Source organism: Micropterus salmoides, unplaced genomic scaffold, assembly GCF_014851395.1.
Source record: "Micropterus salmoides isolate LMB-PRFRI ecotype aquatic unplaced genomic scaffold, ASM1485139v1 Ms_hic_scaffold_16, whole genome shotgun sequence".
Taxonomy (NCBI): Eukaryota; Metazoa; Chordata; class Actinopteri; order Centrarchiformes; family Centrarchidae; genus Micropterus; species Micropterus salmoides.
The window spans coordinates 9,191,329-9,213,960 of NW_024040707.1; the positions used below are offsets into that span (position 1 = coordinate 9,191,329).

The following is a 22,632-nucleotide window of genomic DNA, read 5'->3' on the forward strand; positions in this document are numbered from 1 at the left end:
CCATGCTCGGAGGAGGAGTAAAAGAGGAGGGCAGACAATGGAGATGTGGATGAGAGCACACTCAGTGTCCTGTCCCCCATTGTTTTCAGATGAAGTGGCACAGTTTATGTTTGCCTTGTACAGGCACTGCCTCCCTCATGTCATCTCTGTTACCTCAAACAGCCTCAGATCTTTCTGTCCCTTCGACACACTGCACTGTACTCGCATGTTGTGAGCACACATATAGTACAAGAGAGGTTATCTGAGCGTCTGGGAGTGCTGGACCCTTTTTTTAAAAGCTGCACTGGATTCCAGCACTGTTGACGAGCAGGCTATGGGACGTACTAGTGCTGCACAGCTCAGCTGGTCTCTCTGCCTCCCCATTACCGCTGCACAGATGTGTGTCCTGCCATGCGTGGCAGTGAATTATCTGATTAATTAATTACATTTTTTTTGATTAGGGTGAAATCTAGAATTAGATCTGTGCTTGCTAAATTGGCCAGATATCTATGGGTTGGTTTGTATTTGTGTGGACTCATTACCTAATGTTATGAATTTTTATGCTAGATTATACATTGTGTTTTTTTTTTATTGAAGTCTTTTCTTGTTCGAATAATGAAAGTGAAATATTTATACAGAAAATTTTTATCTGGTGGTAGTTTCTAAAAGCAACAGTGGAACAGACATGATGCACCTGTTTGATTCCCCACCAACAGGAAACACTTGTTTGATTAATTAATGTCTTACAATATTAAATAAACAAATTTAACAACTATTAAAGGAAAAAGCGCTTTTATTTCTGTTATATTGCACAGAATTTCAGTGGAGGAATGGCAGGCACCGGAAAATAGTGCAGATCTATGTGTTTATTCTATTCTGTTCTATTTTGTGGCTATTCTGTTTATGTGGCTGAGCAATAATAGTGGTGGTAAGGTAATTGTGATAGGAAAAAAGCACTGGAGGAGGGAATTCTCCATTCTAGTATTTTTTTTCATTTTTGTAATGCATTGCTAATTCCTAATTTGCCAATTATACGTTTTTTTTGTTTTGTCTGTAAAATGTAAAGAAAATAGCAAAATGCCCATTACAATTTTCCAGAAACCCAAGGCAAGGCCTTCAAAATTGCTTGCTTTGTGCGTCCAACAGTTAAAAAACACAGATATTTAATTTTTACAGTCAAATAAAACAGACAAAAACAGCAAGTCTAGTTTCAGCACTAGTTCTATTAGCTGGATTAATTTTACCATTTTTTTTGTAAAATGTCAACTGTTAATATACCTTTCTGTTCTGTACAATAAGTAAGTAGCACTGTTAGATAGATGCATCTTGGATACAGTGTTGAAAGAATATGTTTCTAATCCTTCCAAAAGACCACAGTTTTGTTTTGTTGTTTGTTGTATTGTTTTTGAATGTAATTAAATCTATAATAATCTATAAAGGTGCTATAGATTTACCAAGACGTTTAGGGGTGCCCCCATCGCCCGGGACGCTCTAAATCATCCCCTCCCCTAACGGTGCCCCTGCTGCTCGGACGCGGCACGTTTCAGGAGGGGAAGGTGTTAAATCAGGGAGGTTAGGATTTATCACACGTATGTGAATGTACATTACAGCACAAGTTCACGTCGCTGTCACCAAGCCAAGCTCATAGTGCAGAGGCAAGGACAAGAAAGGTCAGGGGAAGAATCATTGTCTAAAATGATGAGCTGTGGAGAGGTTTTTTTGTGGTGAAATGTTTTTTTAATAAACACTTCATTTCTCATATATACAGTATATATAACATATACACGCCGTATCGTAGTATGTATTGATAAATGATCTTAAATTGAGGAAGCCACCTGTAACTGGTAAAGACATCAACAAGCATGATTACAGTATAGTGTTAGATTACATTTTCTGTGCTCAGGCTTTTTTCTGCTGAACATAATCTGCAAAAATAATTATTGCACAGTTCCATCACACATGAGTTTTACTGAAAAATTAACAAAAATTAACTAAAAATTAAGTAGCAGCAAGTTAGCTACAGGTTAGAGGTGAATTGTGACAAACAAAAGGAAACGTGCTGTGATTGAAACATCTCAGATTACTTATTTCCAGCAGCAGGCTTCCTCCTCCTCCTCCTCCTCCTCCTCCTCCTCATCATCATGCCGGAGCGCTGGTCCACTTATGGCCCCCAGACTCTCTCTGACATGTGGTCACTGCCTCGGGATGTTACCATAGTGACAGACCCCCTCGGGCTGGAGGAATGGTTTTTACTTTGTGGAGCTGGTGTGGTGGCTTCACTCTCAGATTGGTGGGGGGGGACAATCAGCCTCATTGACATCTTGTATGGCCCTCCAGGGTTATGGAGATTACCTGGCCAGCCAAATGAATGAAGTCAATCTAGTTTATTTGTTCCTTCACACTGTTCCACAAGAGACATCACCGACAATTACCCCATCTCCAGGAACATTTATTAACATACAACATTATTTACAGACATGTATGTTTAATCATTTAACTTCCGCTAATTGAGACACCTGACATAAAAAAGAGTTACTAAACAGAGAATATGATTTTCACTTGGATTGTGATGCATTAAACCTGAAACTTAAGTGTCTTATACTTGGCACTGCTTATATAACATCACTCTGAGCTTGTTGGGCTAGGTGAAGAGAAGCTAAGAGTCCATTAAGCAGAACCATCTATAATTCACCTCTCTCTTGCTTACTGGGTCACTTGAATGAGGCTTCTTTTTTTTTTTGCTGCTACAGCAGGAGACTGTTGTGCTCTTTGGAAAGGCAAGAGCTGCTGATGGTTAAAAAGTTGAAAATAGAACATAAGCAGGCATTTGGTGCAACAAGTATTTATTTTAAAAAGAAATTTGTGTTTTTGTTTCATTTAGAGACATTTTGTGGCAGCCATCATTCAAGCATTTGGTACAAAAATCCTTTTTAAAACATTTTTACACAGACACTGATCAGACATGGCTCAGGGAAGAAGGTCATGAAACCAATATTTACATTTTACTGTAGATTCCCAGTTCAACAAGAAGTCTTAATGGACCATAACTGCCTCCCCAGCCGTACTGTATCTAATGCTGTTTGGCAGATAGTTCAGTGTATCACTCATGCCCTATTTGGCTTGTGTCTGCCTGTTGTCCTGTATGCATCTCGGAGCGTGTGTGCATTTGTTGTCCATGGGCAACTGTTCAGTAAATAGGGCAATTAAGTGTGAAAAGCAGAAAGTAGCTAGCATGTTCCTATCTCTTTGGTGGGGGAGATAATTTATGCTAATAACATCTCTACCGCTCAAGCTGCCCAAAAATGATAGCAGACCCTTTTGGCTTCAGAAGAATCTTTTCATCCTCTTGGAGGAAAAAAGTGGTTTCTCAACACCTTGCAAATAAGACAGCTGTGTGGCAGTGAATGAATCCCTCTCCCTCTTTCTCTGCCTTTCATCTCCAGATGATAATCTTTTCTCCTTCACTGTCTTGTATGGTGCATGTTTGTTCTTCATTTAGACTGTGGAATACTTGAAACCTAGTTTCCCCTCCGTCTCCCCCTTGCTCTCTCTTATAGCCTCACACCCTGCACACAATATATCATATTTTTCCTTCAAGAGCCGTCATAGGAAGTCGCAGCATGTGTGAATGTATTACTGTAAATAGTATCCTATGCATGAGTGATGCTTCTTAATAACACTTAAACTCAAGCGCGGTATGCTGTTCATGTGGCATAAATTCCTCTATCATACTGAGGGGCACAGAGGCATTGGGTGGCTGTGGAGAGCAGGGGCCATGATGGCAGTTCAATAAATAACCTCAGTGAAAGTGGGAGCAATAAACCATATGAAATCTCTACCAGCTACCCACTATCATGCTCTAGTGTCAGCCACTAAGAACAAATGTGTCAGCCTACAAGGCTAAGAACATTTCTTTTATGCAACAGCAAAAAGAAAGCCAGATGAAAATGTGGGTTAAACATTTGGTCCTTAAGGAAGAGTTTGACATTTTGGGAAAATCACTTTTTTTCTTTCTTTCCAAGTTTGTTGAGAAGATTGATACCACTCTCTTGTCTTTATGGTAAATATAACGCTACCAACCGGCAGCCGTTAGCCACTTAGCTTAGCACAAACACTGGTAACTGGCTGAAACAGACAGACCTGCTATTTTGAAACAAAATCCGTTTACCAACACCTGTAAAGATCACTGAGTAAGACATGTATCATGTTTGTTTAATCCATACGAAAGCCAAAGTGTAAAAATTACAATTAGCTGTTTTATAGCAATCAAAAGAATTTGATTTAAATCACTCTCGTAACTAAACCCTGCCCATATGCTTTGTGACTTTAAACCTGCAATAACAGATTTTATGGCCACTAGGGGACAGCAGAAACAAGCTGTGAACACAACATCGACATATCATCACCTGCCTGCTGCCGCCAAAAACAACACTATGAGATTGGTGAAAGTGAACGAAAACAGTAAAGTTGTGGCTGGACAGGTAAATGATGAACTGAAACTCACTGAACTAAAGCCGAGGGGAGATGCACATTCAAATGATAAGTCTGTCACTATGAGCGACCCCTTTCACATTATTGTTTGATGCATTGTTATACAAATACCATTTATAGCCCACACCTGACATGGACCAACAATGCATTTTGTTTTTAAATTTGAAAAATAGACCAGAACGTAACAAAAAATTAACAGAGCCAAGTTAGCAGTTATCCCATTTCCTTTCTTTATGCTAAGCTAATTTAGCCGGCTGCTGGCGGTAGAGTTATACTTACCGTGCAGACATTTGAGTGGTATCAATCTTCTTATCTCACTCTCGACAAGAAAGCATATAAGAAATATCATATAAGCATATTTCCCACTTCGCACTTTTCCTTTAACTTGGAATAAGTTTTCTGTGAAACAGGATTTCTTAGTCATGGTTCTATTGTCTCCCAAATGTTATTTTCTTTTTAAAGAGGGAGCTATAATAATTTAATTCACAGAGATATTCCTAAGCGTTCCAGTGCGTTCCTAGTAATGCGCTTTCATTTTCTAATGCTGTAATTAAAACTATAATAGTCATCATCACACCTTGCTTTGATTTATCGAGAAATAATTGTTCAGATAATCTTAGTCTAAATTAATTGGGTTAATGAATCACCACTGTGTCCTCGCCCTCCCTCTCTCAAATAAAGGCATCGTAGGTCTTTTCACATTATGTTGTATCACGAAGGTCAGAGCAGTGGGTAATAGACTGTCGTTTCCAATTTGTACTTCCACGCAAAGGAAGAGCAAATGCATTAGTGAGATGGTATCAGCCCGCTTAAAATTGGACAACAAACGGACAGATTTGCATGCATGCAGCATGGATGGAGCAGCCCAGCAGAAAGATAACTCACTGTGGAATGCAGCAGCAAGTCTGGAAAACAATTACACAACAGCTACTAATTTTCTTTTTGAGGATTCATTACACCTGTTTGCCGCCAAGGGGACAAACAAAGAGGCCGGTTCCTGACAACACAGGACAGTTTATTTTTTGGGAAAAAAGAAATCTGCAACCCAACAAATTTTCCATCAGGCAACATTGAAACAGGCATTTTCCTCTTATGTGCTTTTCCTACCAATGCATGTCAGGGAGAGAGGTGAGATCAATTTCCACAGGATTAGTCTGCTTGGGGAAAATGATTGCTTTTTCTAATACTTAGTAACAATTTTTCAATTTCCTGTGGTCTTTGTTACTCTCAACATTTTTGCAAATGAGCAAAACAGAGGCAAGCAGCGTTGCTGCTCTGCGAACTTCACCTTGGGACCAAGCATAATTTGCATATATATTGAGAGCATACGTTTTTGGTTTATAATAGTCACCATTCTGAGGTGGGGGCGGGGAACTGGAGGCGGCTGGCAGGCATTCTGTCACCTGTTATGAGGCCCTTGTCCAGGAACATCCCTGGGAGAAGAAAGCAGGGGATAATTACAGTGCTGGGACTAAACTGGTGTTGCGCTCTCCCTTCACACATTGTTTTAAATCTGAAGAGAAAAAGTAAAACAAAGACGGCTGCAGGGCACGTCTTTGTTTCCAAGCTCCTAGAGATTTTCAGGAGGCTACAGAATTCACAGAAAATGAAATTAATCTATTGGCACAGCACTGATTCTGTGGTGATTACAGTTTGAGCCTGACACTAATAAATCCATGTTCCACTCTTTGCACTTTCACAGTGTGCAGGGGCTAACTACATTCAGGCAGAATCAGTGGAGATGTGCTGCAGATGGTCACATGACAAATGGCTTTATTTCCCCGTTATGGAGATTTGAATCATAATTGAGTGTCTCTACAGTGATGCGTGCACTTGGTATGACTCACAGTGAGTCTCTTGCCAGAGGACGGATGAGCTCTGTTGCTTCTACTTCAATCTGCCGCCGCGTATTTAGATTTCACCACAAATCTTTTTAAGCCAGCCTCAGTATTTCCTTTCTTTTTTGAATATTTGTGCAAGGTTTACGTCTAAATAAAGAAAAGATTTACCAGAAGAAAAATATTTAAACATAGAATGGTAAATCCCACTCAGCAGAAACCAAATTAAATTTGAAATGATAGGTTATCATTTTTATTGGCTGTTTAAAGTTGGATATAGAGTAATGTGAACATGCACATTTACACACTGATGCATGTGCAACACGCATCACTGCTTTTGTGTGTGTTGAGCGCGTTTCAAAGGGCATGCTTTTGTGCAGGCACAGATGATGCAGCTGGCAGAAGCATGACTATTGCTGGAAGCACGTCCATGTTGGCACACTTACAGAAAGCCCTGGCTCCAGGGTCACACTATATAGGCTACATAAAGGCAGCCTGCCCGTCTGCTGTCTGGCCGATCGATAACGGCTGTGATGCACATACTGTAAAGTGCGGGGCAATCATTTTTCTTAAGTCTAGAGCTGAAATAATTAGTTGATTAACTGATAAGTCAATGGGCAGAGAAGTAATCCACCTCACTTGTGAACATTTTATTTTTTTTATATATATCTTATGTAATCGTAAACTGAATATATCATTAGATTTTGGACTGTTGGTCAGAAAAATCAAGACATTGTAAGCGTCAACTTGCCAGTTAGGAAATTGTTGTTATGAACAATTATCTTCTTTTCTTTTTGATTAACTGAGAAGATATTTGTCAGATTAATTGATAATGAAAAATAATTGTTAAATTCTTTCTTATGTTGTGTATTGTATAATTTCTCCTGTGCAGCTAATCTCCTGTGTGAGGTGTGAAAGTGTTTTTGTTTAGTGTTACACTAAAAGTTACAAGATGCAGTTTAAGAAAAGCAGTCTCAGAAATTAACAAAACATATTCTACAAGATAAAGTGATCATGCAATGTAAACAATAAGTTTACATACCTCAAAACTTATGTGAAGTTGCCTTATTTTGTTAGTCTGAGCTTTTGAATACTCAACTCAATACTCAAAATTAAACACTGTAATACTGTAATACTGTAACAAGATCAATCATGTTTCCCATGTAACGATAGCTCCATTTATTCTGTAATTGCCTGATAAATTAACCAGCACAGACACCTGTCAAAACAGCAGACAATCTCTGTGAATCCACCTCCCAACAGGCTCATCTTGGTGGGCTAAGTTGGTAATGACAACTCCCCAAGTCTGTCCCCTCAGGCTGAAGGATGAGAGCACCATAGAGTTCTCTTTTCCTATCCGTCCCTATTAGGATAATGCATCAAATAGACATTTTAATTTGAAGTTCATTTTCTCCTCAAGGCTCTGTAAATGTCTGCAAGCACGCATGCTGGAAGAGATAACCTTTCTTTGCAGCATGTGATCTTTTTATTTTTGTATCCTAATGAAATGTTCACTTATCATTTACTGCAATTTGGCACTGTGGACAAGTGTAAATTCTGGATATTCCAGTGGCTCTTTTGAAACTAGGTGGCTTCCCAAGACCAAAACGAAAAATAAATCCTGATTCATTCATAGAGCTCCTCCTCCAGCTTGACTAAAAACAAAACCGCAGATGACTCATTGATTTCCACAAACAAACCAAATTGCCAGGAGTGGTACACTCCAGTGTGACTCTGAGGAAACCTCATCACTCAGCAGTTATATTGTTGTGCACCTGACAACCCCCTTTTTCAACATAGATAGTGTGACGATAACGTGCGTGAAATGAGCACTGAGGCCTGCCAGCGGTGCCTCAGCCCTCGCAGGGCTCGACACCTGCCTACGCTCAGCTGTTCCTGCCACGCTTGACCGCATGTGGCTAATAAACAGACCTGTCCTTATCACTGGAACTCCATTAACGGGGGTCGCAGTCACCTGAATCCCTTGCTGGGGCGACAGCAAATTACAAGGCAAATGTAATGGGTTTTGCTATATTGCCACACACTGAGATAGTGAATTACACCATGGGCCTGATGTTATTACATGTCCCCAGGACGCTGGCTCTGTGTTTTATGATGACTACAGTGAAAACCAGGTCAGTGCTCAAATTGTCATGGTCTTCGCCTCCATTGCTCCAGTTCTATCTATCATGTCCATTCAAAGAGGGAACAAAGGCATGCAGCAGGTCGTGCACTTTAGATATCAGCCAGTGCTGAGCACTTCAGTCAAGTCGCTCACTTACAAACACACATGAAAATGCTCTCTTGGTTATTGTTTGTATGAGGTGACAACAAGTCACCTCATACAGTGATTAATCAGGCCGGGCGTGCGGTGAGATCCAGCGGTGAGATTAAGGCGCTCTGGAACATGAGGAAAACCTCAGACAACAGAACCTGTTTTGACCTTAATGCTCAATCACAACAGCATTCAAAAAGGCAACATTTTATGGTGAAATATATTAACTTCAGTGAAATCACGACCAGTCAATTCAGAGTAAATCTGTTTTGTTTGTTCTGTTGACCAATAGCTTTTATGTACCAGCTTTCTATGGAAATCCTTTACCAAACCACAAGCACATGAGACCTAGCCATATACAGTGTTTTTAATTGAAGAGGTTGAAATACAGTTTTAAATTTAACAAACAAATAAAAAGAATGAAACTTGTATCCATTTCTTCTTTGACACAGTATTTCTTTGTACTGATTCCTGCAGCCAGTAGTTATTAAATGCAGCCTCTCTGTATTACACAGGAGAAAGGGGGAACTGGAAACTGTCAAAGACAACGGGTTTGTTTTTGATTATTGAACCCTGTATCTTTTCTCTGGCCATACATCTTCCTCTGCCAAGCCTCCCAGGGGCTTTAGGCCATCCAACACCACAGGCCAGCTCTGAGAAGGAGACAGGGACAATGGTACCTTCAGGTCCCTATCCAAGCTCAGGAGATACTACTGGGGCCTCATTGACAAATTGTCCTTGTCTGGCTGGATGAAAGAGTGGGGATTGCGGTAATTGCATATTTCCCTCTAATTGCATTTGTCACATGTGGGGTCTGCTGCTGTGGAGGCAGGTCTGAGGCCCTTCTCAGTGATGTGTTAAACCAAACAGCTGAACTCTCACCTGCACCACGAGTAGGGGATGTGCAAGAAGAGGCCTGCAAAGAGGGCAATAAATTATGCAGTGGCACAAAACATCAGCAGAGCAGCAGTGGAGTCGGGCACAGAGGCTACTGCCAGACGGAGACATGCTGCAGGTCCATTAAAGCCACGGATGTGGTCATGCAGGACTCGACTCAGGGATGCTTAGGGACATTCAAGAGCTTCTACCTGCTTGATCACTAGACTCATAATGCAGTTACAGACAAAAGTCTCTGGAGAATTTTGCATGATTACATTTTCTTTCTTTTACTGTAACACAAGCACAAATATTGTCAGATAAAATAGTTTGATATCTAGCCTTGTGATAAATACAAAGCCTTTATTATGCTTAATGCCAAAATATAAAAGAATGTGCACATGTTGTCCAAATTCTGTAAAGAAAATGTGGTGTATAACATATGCGCATTTGATGCATAACAGTTTTAACATAGCACTGTAGCAGCTGGATAGAGGATTAGTGACCTTTTAAGGGGAGAGCAGAGGTCAGTGGTTAGGTGGAGACTCAGACCCTAATATGGTGTCTAACAGATGCCTACACATATCCTATAGAACTGTGCCCTTATATGGATTGGTGCCTTAGTTTGCAGACTCAGACCCTTATATGGTGTCTAACAGATGCCTAAACATGTCCTATATAAGCTGTGTTTTATGTGTTTTATGTACAGAGAGACAGAGTGGCCATCGGGCTGGGTCACTCTCCAAGCTGCTGCAGAGCTTGTAATTGATGCTGAAATCCTTGATGTAATAAACTTTTATGATCAAGAACAGTGTCAAGCGGATTTGTTCTCAACACATCATCGCAGCATTATTGTTCGGACACCACAAAAACAGTCAGAAAATAATTATCTGGGTTTCTCAATGTATTTTCAGCTAGAGCTGCAACTGACAGTTATTTTCATTATCAATTAATCTGCAGATTATTTTCTCATTTAAGTGCTTTTGTGTCAGATAATTGTAAAATATGCCCCATTATAACTTCTCAGACAAGGTTACATCTTCAAATGTCCAATCAACAGTCCAAAACCTGAAGATATTCAGTTTATTAAATATAAAAAAGATAAAGGCCATAAAATACTCACATTTGTGAGGCTGGAACAAGTGAGTGTTGCCTTGTAAAATGATCAGTGATCAAAATAGTCAGATTCATTTTCCACTAATCGTTCAGCTCTATTTTCAGCCCTGTTTCACATGTTTCAGCCCTGCTTTCCTGCTTCAGCAAAGTTTCATCTGGTGGGTTGAGGAGGGGGCAATAATAACAAGCAGCTCTCATTTTGGCTTCTGGTGCCTCATGATATGCGGCCAGGCTGCTGCATTATACAGAGGGCTTGTACAACTACATTTTAATCCACTCGTGTTTCTGGCCTGATAAAAGGATTCTCTCCATCTCTTTCTGTTTAATTCACACCATCATCAATCAAATGTGTCCCTGCCCCAACCCCCCCTCCCCACCTTCCCCTCCTCTTGGGTTTTGGGGTCTGCAGCAGATAGGTTGGGGGTCCCCCGAGGGGGTTAGGGACATGACGGACCGGTCACAGATGCCACAGAAATTAAAATGCAAGAGTCTGTGCAAGGTGTTACATTTCTCAGACATGCTCATTTGCAGTAATATCTAAGCAACATAAGGAGGCTTATCTGTGATTCCACATACGACTCTCACAAGATTATGTGAATACGATTAAAAAAACACGCTATTTGGGCGTGCTCTCTCCATAGTGTGGCTACAAGTGTGGAAGATTCCCTGTGTGGTATATACACTGTTTTTGTCTTCCACCATTGTCTGCACATGACAGTCGCCACAGGCTACTTAGTAATGAATATGTGCCTGTAGCATGTGTGCTGTGTGGAACCTATGAATAGAGTAAATATGCACATCTCTGCACAACAGGTCAGCTTCTGAACAGGCAGAAGTGAATATGATCAACTGCAGAATGAGCTCCTGAAACTACAAAGGAATTAGGTATAAACAACAGCTCAGTCTGTGACTAAAGTGTCACGCGATGATGTTTGATATACCAGCAAGCCCTTTTTGTCTAAATAAGGCTACAGTTCTGTGTTCTTCATTGCCTTTCATAGATATCCATGAACCTCTGATGGTAGCTCTCTTTATGTGACACATGGATATACACTCCTCTGACAGGTAATACAGGCTGTTACAAAAATAGCACTTTTGTAAAAAGTTGAACTATTTCATGACATTTTAGTAAATGTAAAGCATTTTTAGCAGATCTACTAATGTAACATGGTTGCCATTGAGTTGTAATATTATTTAATCTCACAGAAGAGCACAGAATAACAGCTTAATTTGTTTAAATGCGAGCAACAATAAAAATAAAGTTATTTGTGTAGCAACCAGAGATTACAAAGTGCTATACGTGGGTAAAAAAAAATCACATATAAAGTCATATGTAAGAAAGGTAAACCATAAAAACCACAATTCATATTTACATACATACATATACCCACCTGCATACGCACATAAATACCCACGTGGAAACAAATTACCCAAATTAAATAGGTTTTGATTATGAAAGAAATAGAAATATGTTTTCAGAAACTATTTAAACAAGGACAATGATTTTGCAAATCTAAGTTTGTCAGACCCGGTCTTACTCGAGCCAGGGTCGAGTCTCGATTCCTCAGAACTGAGTGGACAGCAAAAACTGGGTCCCCTTTACTCTTGACATGGTAACAGCCAACAGGTTTCTCTCTGACAACCTCTCTGACTTGTGCTGGTTGAGAAGGGCACAGAGATACTGTGTATTCAGAGATGTAGTCTGGGGCCGGGCCATAAAGTGCTTTAAAGGTAATGAGTAAAATGTTTTAATTGATTCTGTAATAAACTGGTAGCCATTTTGAAGACGTTAAAAGGGGAGTATGATCTCTATACTTGGCTTGTGTTAGTAGTATAAATTTAGCAGTATTATTTAGATTATAAAGACAAGATTGGATGACCTTGCATTCCATTGATATGATCAAGTGGGATCATATGAAAATAAAAGTGGCCCTACAATGGATCCCTGGGGCACTCCAAAGTGTACCAGGGAGGTGGTGACACATGGTCACCAAAAGAAACAAAACATTTTCAGTTTGAAACCCAATCCAAAAACAGATTCTTCATGGAGCAGAGCGGAGTGCGTTCTGGAACGCTTCTAAAACGCTCTGCTCCATGTCTAGAATGGCCTCGATCAGCTCCAGAGGCAAGACGCAGCCGTGCCCAGTGGAATTCAGCAGTTATAAAATGCAAAAACTACACAGCGGTTCATAACTTGCTGAGACTTTACAACTCTGGAGAACCAAAGTTGGTCCAGGTTCAACTCTTTTGTCAGACAGCCCAATGTTGTTTTGCCAGAGTCCCCTGCGTTGGCACCCCCACTGTGTTGCTGGACTTGCTCCATACAAATTTTTCATGCAGGGCTTCTGTCTGTCTGAATGCTGCCCATGTATTTCCTGACAACCAATCTTGTCTTTCTTCCTGTGGTTCAACACCGAAGACTTTGCACTTTGGCTACAGGAGCTTACTTGATTTTCATATCACATAAAGGTCCCTGACAGACATGAATGCTGTCAACACAATATGGTTATTTAGTTTTACATGCTGTTTTTCTGCACAGTTGTCCTGTACTTAGACAGCACGTTGCAGATGTTGGAAGAGGAGAAAGTGAACTTCTCATCTTCTTCGCTACAGTTCTTTTTGAACAGTCCAGTTTGAACAAAGGATTAAGTGTCCATCATTAATCATAGGCTAATCTTGTAGATTTAGGCAAGTGCTTCCCAAAAGTCAATATAGCTATAATTTAATCAGAGAATGTCATCACAGTTTATGGAGCAAAATGGAGAGCTTACAGACAAGGTCTTGAATAATTTGCTTTCAGCTGATCACCTCTGTGCACAACAGGCTTCAGGTTTAAAGACACACAGTGGGATTACAATGTTTATAGTGAAATAAAGCTGTTTAGAATAAAAGAGAAGATGGAAATGTTGCAGTCAAAGAACTGAGGCTTACAGTTAAAACTGCAGCTAATTTAGTAAAATAACACAAATTAAAGTCAGAGACTGCCTGAACTATATGCTGCAATAGATTTAGAATAACGAGTAATAGCAATTTGGTTTTATTCTTTATATTATTATATTATATTCTTCAGATTATTTTTTATCATTTAAATTGGTTTAAAAGAGTTGTGGCTTTATAATGAAATCTGAAATGTATTATTAATAAATGTCAGTGAAGCATACGTTACATTCACTCTATACCCTCACTGAAACACAAATTAAAGCTCTGTTTCATTTGTATTACAAGCTTCAGTAATTCAGTTTTAATGATCTCAAACAGCGACTTTATATTGTATTAGTAAAACACATGTAACATAAAGTTAGAATGATTCACTAATGTGGCTCCTGCTATATCTTGGTGTAACTGCAGCCCTACTTCCCAGTTGTAGTTAGTAGTTTGTGGGACAAAAGTATAAATATTTTATTGAGAGTAAATAATTCAACACCTGTGTATTCCTCTGCGGTTCACTACCAGCTCTGATCCAGTCACTTCAAGACATCTTTTGTGGATGGAGAGCCCTTCAGCCTAAATGACACTTGGCCAAATAGCACTTAAGTACCTGCTCAATATTTTAACAGGGCCATGCAAGGAAGCTGTGGAGTGGTTGAGCTGTTCCTGTAAAGTAGAACAGGTGGATTTGTTTTATGATGTAGAGGCACAAGCATAAAGCTCCTATTAGTGACAGTAAAGCGTCTCTGCTCAGGTGTAATTAATAACTTAGAAATACCCTATTCTGAGTGCTGAGGTATAGATACACAAGGAGAAGATTAATATTATTGTAGAATTTGAATCTGTAAGTCGTGGCATTATAAAAAATAAAGCTTTTGTATTTTTCTGATTGTCAACAAATCTCACATTTATATCCCAAATATAAGAACTTGATTTGTTTTAAAGTATGGAATAATGACTTAAGTAAGGTTGGACAAACGGTACACCATCATTAGTTTTCTTTTATCTGTTTGTTTAATTATTTATGTATTTAGTATATTTTGTTGCCTTTGCTTTTCTGTAATGTCATTTTAATGTATTTATATGTGTATATATATTATGTCGAGTTTTTTTTTTTGTATGTCTGAGAGATTCAAAACAGAATAAATACAATGTGTTAGTCCGTCTCTCAGTACTTCTCGACTTCCTCAGCCTGTCTGTTCATCCTCAAGCCCACTGGTTCCTACTGAGGATGTAATTCTTCAAAAAAGGGTCACAAATATGTGCTTTCATCTTTATAAAGTGTTAAATAGTTTCCGAAAACGGCTAGGCATGGCCATTTTTGAGTAGTGTATGTATTGGGGACTGTCAGCAGCAGCAGGTGTATGTTTGTCTGAACAATCAATACTTGTTAATGGGATCAATTTATTGTTTTTTGGGCTTGGACATTGTTTGTTTTTGGCTTTTCAAGGGACTTGTTGACAATAAGAAAAATATTGAATATCTTCAGACATATACTTTACAGTTACAGTAGAATTGTGACTGGTGAACTTGTTAAAAGATTTGTTGTACTAAAAGAAACTCTTTGGAGTCGGCTGTAAATTTTTTGAGGTATATGAATTTAGTTTTAAACCCCTAAACCTAACCCTAACCCTAACCAAGCTAGTAAGCTCCACCCTCTTGTCCAAATGTGGTCACTAGTGGTTTGTAAAAGAACAAGATGGCGATGACCAAAATGTCAAACTCAAGTATTCAAACAGGTAGTCCACAAACCAGTGAGTGACTTCATGTTTCATACATTCTATGGTATTAATGTGTTTTCACTGACGTATAATGTTGTGATTCTTTCCATGCTTAACGTGAGGTTATTGTGTAACATAGCCCTCAGCTAAACCGCTAAGTTGATGTGCATTGTATGCTAACTAACTACTTTTAATTTGCCACTGTTATCCTACACGGATCAAACCCATACACCTTGATTTGACCAGCCACGCAGAGAGGAAGTTTAAAGCTCCCACTTCACATGCTTTCTTTTTTCTGACCATGTGTGTTCGTGCTCAGACCAAAGAAACATACACTCATTCAAATGTGCACACCCTCATACAGAGACACACACATGTTCCCACTTTTGCATGCACACACATTCATACACTCCAGTTGTTATTTAGCGTAGTGCGTTTAGAGTTTGATTTCAGGTTCTATGTATTTGCTTTTATTATCTTTTAATGAATGCTTGTGAATAATTGCTGGTTTCTTTAATGTTGCATGAGAATGAATTACGCCGACCCCTTCAACATTGGAAACCATTGATTGTAATTTTGGCTGTAATATATATAAGGGTAATGCCTCCAGAGGAACTTAAATATTCATTAAGTTATATATACTGTATATATTTTCTTATTTTAATTATCTTTCAAAATTCTGATAGCCAAAATTAATTGATTGCACCTACACAATATGGTGCCCCTTTAAACCAGTGTAATCCCCAACATCAGCAGTTATTTTTCTGCTGCATTAGCAAGTAATCAAATTTACCAAACTGTTTTCTAAAATATCCCCAGATAAGCGTTGAAATGGCCATTGAAGAAGTTCTGATTAACGCTCTGTTGATGAGAAAATTAACTTATATACACTTCATTATAAACCCGGCAGACCTCAAGGACCCACACATTTATGAAGCCGGGACCAGATGTCATGCAGCCACAGCCCCAATTAATCTCCGGGCCTTGTAACACGCCCCTAGAAACAAAAAAAAAAAAAAACTGATTGGGTGTGGAGGGCAGAGACAGTGTGTAGAAAGCGAGGGTGAGAGATGCTATCCAGGGAGCAGCCGGCCCTGGCGAGTCTGCAGAGGGTAAGATAAGAGGGGGGGCGGCTGCGGCGAAGCCTGGGTCTCAGAGAGGAGGCTAAGGTTATTCATTGCTCTGCCGTGAAAGCTTGAGAAGATTACCCAGAGCCTGGTTGGCAGTGATACAAGGGGGACAGGCAGAGGGGGCCCCCCTCTCACCCCTTTGTTCCCCATCCATCTGCTTGAATCTCACAATGGCTCATCAGGACCAAGTAGGGTGGAGGGGTGGAGCAGCAGAGGCTTGCAGAATGGGAGGAAGTGAGCGGGTGGGGTGGGGCTGAAAGTGGGGGGAGGCAACCTGCAAGAAATTGGGAGGTAATGCGAGGCAGCGTAGGGAGAGTAAAGCTAAAAGCAGGGAGAGATAGTGCAAGACAGCGAATGAATCCTGGAGCACTGTGCTTGTTGAGATTGAATGAATGCTGTAGCAGCTGACAAGCTCTGACAGACTACATTGGAAAGGCCAGGGAGGCGGGTGTTCACATTGTTATTTTCTGGAAGGTAATGGGCTGGCAGCTCCTCTTCATTCTGAATAATCAGTACTTTGGTTAGACTCAGACACCACTTCAAACCATGATAAATACACCACTCCAAACCCTTGCAACCAAGAGGATAGCATTTGTCTCTAAATGCCTTGACCACCATATTTATCTTGTTGAGGAATGATGATGATGAAGGGTGCTTTCTTCCATTACACAGATAATTATAGGTGTTTTTACACGGGAAAAACACCTTACCTTTACAGCTGGGGGGCTTTACAGTAGTCCCACTCCACTGGTGGTGGGGAGGAATGTCTGTAAGGGTTCAGTTTGTTCTTGGCTGCCAAAGAAATGTTTATGCACATATGTTATTGTGCATGTTATTATCATTGCACTCACAATGCTCTGGTGCTTTAACATAATTATTTATTCAGCATGATAGTAATTTTCCATAAGCTGCCACTGTAATTGATGAATCACTGCATATATACATTTCAGAGAGCAGGACTGCTGTAGGCCTCTCTCAGGGAAAGGAGGACATCTTTTTTTATTCAAAGTGCAGCAGGTTCTATTAATGGCAGATCATCTTAATGCAAGATTCACCTTCATAGTCCCAAGAACTAGCACAATCTAACAGTGTTTCTGCATCACAAAATCTGTAAATCTCTCACTAAATGCAGCAGACTGGAAGCCTGTGGATAATGTTCGACAGATTCAATCAGAAAAGGATTTGTCTTCTTATGCATCCCATCAAAACCAGGTTAGATTTTCCCACCATGTTGCTTCAGTAACCCCTCCTGAAAAACTGACACTTCAACCCATCTTTTGATTGTTCTCAGTGTAACTAGTTCATGTGTGACTGTATGCTAGAGGCTATTACACTGCTGAATATGAATAGCAGACCAATTACTTCAGCCCAAATGGAGGTGCATGCTCCTCGGAGAACGCCCTCTCCTTGCCATGCTCGCACACACACGCAAAAGTAGTGAATGTAGAGGACATGGAGAGGGCTAATGAGGCACACAATTGCAAATTAATATCATGCTTTGACAACATTTTGGATCAGCTGATGCTTTCTTGGTGTATTTGACATTTGTGTTCCACCAACATTTTGATTTTGATTGTCAGCTAATTGCTTAGCGGTGACAGATGACACTTAGTAAAATCGTCATTTAATACATCCAAACCTCTGAGGAGACAAGTGCACAGTTTAAGCATTTTCAGCTAACCAAAATTGAGTGAGTGGATGTTGTGGTTGAATCCCTCTCCGTCCCAGAGGAGCTTTTACTGGGACGTTCCCAAAAGAATCCTATCTCAAACCAAGCCAGTGTAGCTGGCGCTCACACACACAGTGGACATATGGCCAATCTCCCATCGTCTGCTGTGCTATTTACGGCTCAGTAGCCTGTCATTTGTTTTGCCTCTCAGAAACCAGTATGACACCTGTTTGAATTCTCAATAAAAGGCTCTTTTTATGTCTGGGAGAAGGCTGTTGTCACTTAATCTTTCTCTCTACATCATTAATGATTGGTCCTGTGCTTTTCTCATGAGATTGACAGTAATGTTTCTGTTTTTGTTCATGGAAATGTGTGCACACAATGATTGTCAAGTCAGCTATCAGAAGTCAAAGAATCAAAGAATTGTTGAGGCATCTACGAGCATCTGGACATTAATTAAAGCTCTGTTCAATTTCCTTTTTACACACTGACAGCATACTGTAGCTAAAATAAAAATCTTATTGGCACTATTGAGAACTGCTAACTAGGTGGAGGCATCACCAATAATATTGATATGTACATGGTGTAATTGTGAAAATGTGTACCCTTTTAAATAACAAAAAATATTGTTAGATTAGAACTACTGTTCATTTAATGTGTCATATTTATCCTGGCTGTGATAGGCTGAGCTTTGTCCAGCCTCTCACACAGTGTGAGCTGGGAAACGATCCAGCCCCCACTGACTCTGCATATGATAAGCAGTTATACATAATGGATGGCTGGATAGATGGAAATTTAACGTGGTCTGATTAACACAGGCAGTGATGGCTTTCTCATGGAATATGATTGTAATGTTATTGATATAAAAAAAAATTATGCCAATTTCAAGGTCGTAGCTTAGGTAGGAGTAATCACTAATACTTGAAGTCACAGTGAAACAGCAGTTAGAGCGTCTTTACCTTCTGTAATGTGACTAATCTGAATAACAATAGTTATACAAGAGGGATTTGATCACCTCCTTCACCTGCTTTGTTAGGTCGGGTGTTGGATGGGGGATAAGTTAATAAATTATAGCATAACCATGCTCTTTGGGAAATGTAAACAATGTTTTTGCCCACACCTGCCCAATGCAAACCTCTGACCTAAAATACTGTTCTGCTAGTTAATGGTCAAGTGCAATTTTATACATGAGGAGGTTTCACATTTTATTGCAAAAATGTATATATATATGCCCCAATTGCAGGCTGAGTCATCAAAATAGTTTAACAGGAAGAGAAAAGAGAGGTGTTTTGATAAATATAAATACTCAACAGGATTCTTATTTGGCATAAGTGAAAAGATAACTGAATGATTAACACAGAGACACAGGTTAAACATGAATATGTATTTTATTTCACTTACTTGTTCCAGAAGTTCATGTTGTGCTAAATACAAGCAAATACAGCAGGAAAGCATTGTCATTCCTGCAGATTTGAGCTTTACTCAACAAAGGCTGACACTGTAAAAGAGATTCAAATCAGTAGATCATCAATATCAGTATGCACATTTTCTGATTTTTAATCTAAAGTAATTACAGTATAAATTTGTTGTACTTGCAACCAGAGGACCTTGAGGTCACATCTTCTGTATTTTTTATGGGATTTTGAGGGTTTTAGCACTTTAAGTTCTTAAACTTATCATATTTAAATTTCCTGACACCGTGGAGCATTTAAAGCTTTTTCATAAAATTTACTTTGAAAGAATACATTTTGGTACTACTTAACAAGGAGAATTGATAATTTTATGAGCAGTGGTGGATATCCTTGAAAAACTGCTTCATTTGAATAAAACTTAAAATATAACTTAACAGCAAGGGCCGGGGCAACCGGGGTTTGAACCCACGACCTTCTTTCTGTGAGGCAATAGTACTAACCACCACACCACCGTGCCATCCAGAAAATACATTTAATATGAAAAATTTAAAACATTTTAGAGACTTTGTTTTTACTGTCATGGCACAGGTTTTTCATGTTAGGGTCAATTGCTGAACTAAACTAAGCCAAAAGTGACAGCCATTGACTCTCTGCCTGCTTGGTCGACTGACGGACGCAGCTGTTTTGATAAGGAAGCACTGCTCTCCATTTGTTAGGTAACCCAAGGTTGAGATTATCTTTATTTTGTTTTATTACAGATGTTCCATGTCGCTTGAATGACACACAACTTGACTTAGCTTAACGTAGGTAAGTATAGTGTCTTGTTTTGAACCAATATCCAATAGAAACTTTACAGTTTAGAGGGGTGAATAATAAGCTTATATGGAGACTTAGTGAATCTCTGTAGGACTAGGAAGGATAACTATCCCCAAACAGGAGGTACCCTTCAGGTTTGGTGTTGGCATTGCTTGTGTTCACACATTGCACGCTGGCACTGTATCTCCCCAGCCGGGCTCAATAAACAATGCAGTATAAGTTTTCATCAGTCGCTGGAACTTATTCATCACAGCTGAAGCTTGCTCACTTTATTTTCATGACAAAAACCTTGTGACTAAAGCCCTGCATGCACTTGTTTACATGTGAACAGTTCACTGTGACAGTATGCACAGGTCTAATGGACTCTCACTGGGTTCGTACAATACAATATTTCTCTGTGACACTCTGTGGGTTTCTCCCTAACCTGAAATACATGTGATAAGCTCATGAGAAGCTGAAGAAATTAATCATCCTTAACATCACACTTACACGCCTGATCAATAACAGGGAAACAGACTTTACTTTCTGCTTTTGTAATGATCCCTTTTCTTCATTTATGTGACAGCAAGTCTCCATTCTGAGATCAAAGGTTGTTGCCGGAGCAAAACAGATGTTTGCTTAGAGCTCTGTGGACCATTGGAGGCAAATACACAGGGCCCAGGGGGCTTGTGTGCCCTGGATGTGGAATCATCTTTTTTAACAGTGTTGAAATGCTTCCCTCAGGCATGATGCACCCAACAGAAACTCTGGAATAAAGACTGGTGTTAGAAATGAGGTGTGTGGACAGTAGCATACTGTGACTATAATTTGCTATTTCCTGTTAGTATGCTAACATTTTCTAGTTAACACAAAGTACAGTTGAGGCTGATGGGACAGTCCATGCTCTCGACAATGACACATAAGCACATTTTCTGATCTGATGCCACTATAAGCAGGATGACATAATCTGACTGTGCCTTTCAAAACAGTTAAATAAATGTGGTTTGTGACACTGTAATTAAGGTTTGGTTAGGTTTTATCATAAGAAATGTTTTGGATAGGTATAAGGAAACATCATGACTTGGTGACTTGGTGATGATTAGGGAACCTTCATCATCATGGTTACAATAATAATTGGTCCAGTGGTGTTGTAGTACTTGAGACCGGTCTTGGTCTCGAGACCGGTCTTAAGACCACTTTTTGATAGTCTTGGTCTCGTCTTGGACTCGACCGCATTTGTACTTGGTCTTGTCTCGGTCTCGGACATTGAGGACTCGGGATTTTATTTCAAGACCAGTCAAGACCATAACTTTGGGAATATCAATAAATTGCTTTTGCATAGTCTGTTTTATTTGTTAACATCCTAACTTTGATTGGGTGTAAAACTTGTAAAAGTTTGGATGTAAAAATGCAACAAATAACCCTAATTAAAAATGTGTTGTTACTGTTAATTTCTGTCCCCCCTCCCCGCGATGGTAAGCGTGGAAAAGTAGTGTTGAATAAAGATGCTTATGTTGATTTCACCTCCAGTGTTTGTATGTGGGTGTTTTAATAGGAATGTGGATCTTTCAGTTCAATTTGTGAAGTACCTATGATCTCGTTCCAAATTTTATTGTATGTCATGTAATGTGGGGAACTGGTCTTGGCCTCAAATTGGTCTCAGCCCCTAAAAGTCTTGGTCTTGTCTTCGTCTCGATAAACTCTGGTCTGGGTCTATACTTGGTCTTGGTTTGGGTGGTCTTGACTACAAAATTATGGTCTAGGTCAGGGAAAAATCATAGTCATGTTAAAAGAAACCAAGGTTGACTATTGTCTAACGTTTTGTTGACCCATCCATCCAGCCCTCTACCTCTGATGACTTGGTCACTCATTAACATCACACAACTTCCTCCTTTGCTCCCGACGGACAAGAAGTCTTTGTGTTTGAACTGGTTGTTTTGGGGGACAGATGCTGTTGCTCTTTCTGGGAGGACAGTCTCCCAAACCAAAGTATTGGGCAAATTAACCTGATGATGTTGCTAGATGAAATGTCAAGGGATCGCCACTGTTTTTACAATTGATACAGAGGGGAACATGAATGTCTATGTCAAATGTTCTGCCAATCCAGCCAATAGTTGTTGAGGTATTTCAGTCAATCCACAAACGTCCGCTTTGTGGGGGCGCCAATCCAAAGTAGATCAAGTACTTCACAGGTGTCTGTAAAGATTCTCAGTCATCCAGGTCATACTTCTTCAAGGAAGGTTAAAAATCCAGGTTCTGCTTGACTTAGTTGAAAATACCTGAAGACGTTTAACCTCTCATCAGAGGGGATTCCCTACCAGTCAGTTAGAACTGAAGAAGCCCCTTCAGATGAGAGGCAAAACGTCTTCGAGTATCTTCAGCCAAGACCAGGTCCAAGCCTT

General features: G+C 39.7%; 1 long non-coding RNA gene across 1 annotated transcript in view; it reads left to right on the forward strand.

The window, feature by feature from the left end:
- The window catches only part of LOC119905944, a 46,878-nt gene that overhangs the window by 15,594 nt on the left and 8,652 nt on the right, over positions 1 to 22,632 (forward strand). The window lies entirely within an intron of this gene.